At 45.6% G+C, this 3,926-nt stretch overlaps 1 protein-coding gene across 1 annotated transcript in view; it reads left to right on the top strand.

Moving 5' to 3' along the window:
- The first annotated feature begins 590 nt into the window (after nucleotides 1-590).
- The window catches only part of LCP1 (lymphocyte cytosolic protein 1), a 30,740-nt gene continuing 27,404 nt past the window's right edge, over nucleotides 591-3,926 (top strand). The window contains exon 1 of the mRNA XM_017733660.1: nucleotides 591-796. The gene's annotated coding sequence lies outside the window, so the exon portion shown is untranslated. The remainder of the gene's footprint in view (nucleotides 797-3,926) is intronic.

Below are 3,926 nucleotides of genomic sequence, written 5' to 3'. Positions count from 1 at the left end.
GGATGGTGTCTGGGATGGAGCACAACAGATCAGAGAACAGGGAGAAAGAGCTCAGCTCATTTAGCCAGGAGAGGAGAAGGCTGAGAGGGATCTTGGTATGTACACCAACCTAATCAGAGCTTATAGAGAAGATGGAGCCAGCCTTTTGTCAGTGGTGAGCACTGAGAATGAAAAGGTCACAAGTTGCATCAAAGGAAATTCCAGCCACTTGCATGGAAAAAACTTTCACAGGCAGGGCAGTCAAGCGTTGGCAGAGTTTGTGCGGAGATGCTGAGGGTTTCCATGCCTGGTGATTTTGCTGCCCCAGCCTGGCTTGGCAGCCAGCCCTGCCTGGTGTCTGAGGTGGCACTGCAGACCTTGTGGTTCCATGCCTCAAACGTGGCTGCCCTTACCAGCAAAGAGAGGAGGCGTTTTGGTGTGCGTGTGCTCCGTGAGCGAGAGCGGAAGCGAGAGAAAGCGGCGCAAAGCAGGGGACCTATTGGAGGAGTACTGAGTTCAAGAGCAGAGAATGCTTCATTTCCTTATAAAGACAAAATCTATTTCATCTATGGTGTTTGTCATGCTGTGGTGTCACTACTCACTTCCTTCTCTGGGCTCAGTCGTGGGCTTGCACTCTTGGGCTTGCCTAGTTGCACTGCAGAAGAGTTTCCGTGTCACGCAGTGACAGCTGCTTTGCAGTTCCTCCACCCTACAAGACGTTTGGTTTGTTGAAGAAGTTCTGCCCTTTCTGTTGAATTTGCAGCTGCTGAGCTGTTTGTTGCTCTGACGGTTTGGACCCACTGCTTGAGGCCAGGAGGTAAGATCACAGCATCTGGTGTTTTTTTGGCAAGCTGCTCTCACTGAGCATACCAGCAGTTTAACTGCACAGGAAATTGTGGTTGCCGTGAAAAAATAGAGCAGGTTCTGTGTTAGTGTGAAGCATTTTCCAGTAGTCTTGTGCATGGCATTTCTACTGACCTTCAAGAAAGTGTTTGATGGATTTAATTGGGCAGAGTGGTTTTTGGCTGAGTAGAATGGTAGTCTTGGGGTTGGCATTGGCTTGGAAGGGCATGATAAAGTAAGAAGCCATTATTTAAATTGCAGACTGGATCCATGTAAGAAGGTAATTTTAATTCCAGTGATGAAAAACACTGATTCATAAAGATGATGTATTTTGGCTCATAGTGCTTACAATGTAATCTGTTGCCTGTTAGAACATTTATATCAGGCTTTTAGAAATGTAACTTTACTTTCCAGTGGATAAATAAAACTGATTCATGGTGGAGCCTGACTGTAGTAGGGACTTCCGCTTTAAAAATAGTGACATGGGGTGTCCCTAACGTTATATTTGCCTTTTCAGATCTTGACTGATGAATCTGGCCAGGCTTGTCCCATGTCTTCTTTGGGATTTCAGCTCAGGCTTTAGATGACTTGTGACTTGTGAATATCTACAGATATTTTAGGTAGGAGCATTGTGAACAGGAGTCTCCAGGCTTAACTGTCTTCTCTGTGACAGCAGTAGCTTTGCTGGTTTTGTCATATAGCGATTTTCTTGGCACATGGATTTGGTTTGAACACTGACCCAATGGAACCTCGGGTCTTTGTTATCACAACCAAAGTCACGGACCAGGTTGGCTGACTGATCTCGTACTGCTGCAGGTGTCTGGTGAAGATGATCTCTAGCAAATGCAGCTGGCTGTTCAGCAGATGGGGTTTGATTGTCTTGCTAAAAGCAGATCACACCCTGGAACCCCTCCTGTAGAGGAACTCCAGCATGTTTCACCTGCCTCCCCTCCTGCCTGTCACACAGGAGCAGTCTGGCCTCATGAGCTGGGGAAGCTCTCATGAGTAGACAGGAGGTGTGGAAACCCCCTCTGTGGTGGGAAACTCCATTGAGAAGTGAAGCTAGAGCCAGGAGGGACTGGGAAGTACCTGTCTGCTTGCTGGTAACATGAGCGGGGGTTTCTGCTTCAATCCTGACCTTAAGGTCCAGGTTTACTTGGCCCAGAAGCTGAAGCTGTGTTCACTCTATATGTCAATAAAGGGATGTATTGTATTACTGGGTTTGAATCTGCTTCCTCAACTGAAACTAACTAACTGCTGGGACCAAATATTATTATGGTCATAAATTGTTTGTACTTAAACAAATCTAGTGGTGTTGCTTCTCTCCTCATGCTCACAGAACCTGCCACAGACCCCATTGTCTTGTATTTTGCTGTCAATTTTTTGACCCTGTTTCTTTCTGATTTCAGTCATGAGCAGCTTAAAATGCAGCTGGGTAGCTTGGAGCAGAGTTATCTTGATAGAGAACCTACTGTAAAATATCACCATATGTTTTTTATAAAGCATGAAAGAATGAAGAAGAGATTGAGTAAAGGGGAAAGAAGAAGACAGGGGAGATGAGGGGAGTACAGTGCATTCAGAAATGTAGCTCATTTGCATGGTCAGCCCCTTCATGCAAAACAGCAGACTCCAGTGAAATGCTGATACAAAATGTAAAATATTTATCAAAATGAAGAATACTTAGGAAAAAATCCGAAACAGTATTTAGGTGCTGCAGGATGGAGTACGGGAGGTTCTGTTGGACACTCTGTGCATTTTTGCAGTTATCCAAGGGGGAAGCTGTAGGATGGGAAATAAATTCCTGTCCCTTGGTGAAACAAGTAGGGTGTCCTGGACATGGAGGCTGTGCCCACAGGCAGGAGAGTGGCATGTGAGAGGCATGAGAGAGATGCCCAGTGACAGGGCTTGGGGACTATGCCATAAAGTCAAATCATTCTTCAGAGGAAAGGGGAGCGGGAGGACTGAGCTTTCTGCTGCTCCAGGTCCTGCTTGGGTTCCCCACTGCACACTACAGCTCCCAGCACAGCACCATTGCAGGATGGGGGTCCAAGCAGCAGCATAGCTGATAAGGAGGGCTATGTTAAGGTGTGCTCTCCTTTGTCTGGTCTGATTTTGTGGGTGGAAGGGCCTGGTCACTGCTGAAGTCACTGAGGTGTCCTGCAAAACTGAGGACAGAATCCAGTTCCTGGCATAGGAGTGACAGCAGCAGATCTGTAAATCCTTGTGGAACCAGTCAAATGCAAATATGTGTTTGTATCTGAAAACCTCCTTTTTTACAGCTGGAACATGTTTTTAATATTTGCCATGCACAGAGGAAGTGTTTTCCTGCAAACAAGCTGGAAGCACAGGCCGTCTTCTCCTTTTCTTGCATCAGTTACCAGGCTTCCACAGGACATTTGGGACTGAGGCAGTACTTTGTGACCTGACCTCTTGCTGTCAGGCTGAAGTACACAGGAATAAGAGGAGAAGATTTATCTGTCTGTCCAGGGTTTTATGCCCATCCACCGCCTGAGTCGTGATGGGGCAGAGTTGGGATAGCTTCTCATACCTATATCCAAAGCACCCCCTGCAGATGCTCTCCTCTTCCCCCACCTTTGTTAGTGAAGATGGAACTGGGTGGGACAGGGCTTTGCATGCCAAATGGAACATCTGTTGAATGACTGAAGCTGTTTGTCAGTTTGAGAATCAAAATGTTCCTTTATCTATGGAAAAATGTTTTCACTTTAAAGCTAGCCAGCCTGTGTTGATAAAGAGATGGGAAAGATAAGTGACCCAACAAGAAATGTAGTGTACTGGATCTATTTTTTTTTTATTTTTTTAAAGAAGAATTCTACAGACTCTGATTGAAAAATAATATGCACATACATGCTGTCTCCCTAGTAGGATGTGTCTGACAGATAAAAGACACATAAGGAGAGTATTTATAGGTTCAGAGCTCTGCTTTTTCAACGTCTTAATTTCCTTGAAGGATTAGCCCTCCCTGCCACTGAGTGGTATATTGGAAAGAGATCTCCATCTCTTTCCAGACCCTGTGGATTTTCTCTTCCTAAGCCCCATTGACCAGTATTTGATTTAGGACTCAGGCATCACATTGACAAATAAGA

The sequence above is a fragment of the Corvus brachyrhynchos genome, unplaced genomic scaffold (genome assembly GCF_000691975.1).
Source record: "Corvus brachyrhynchos isolate BGI_N302 unplaced genomic scaffold, ASM69197v1 scaffold202, whole genome shotgun sequence".
In the NCBI taxonomy this organism is placed as follows: domain Eukaryota; kingdom Metazoa; phylum Chordata; class Aves; order Passeriformes; family Corvidae; genus Corvus; species Corvus brachyrhynchos.
This window is presented reverse-complemented; position numbering and strand designations above follow the sequence as displayed.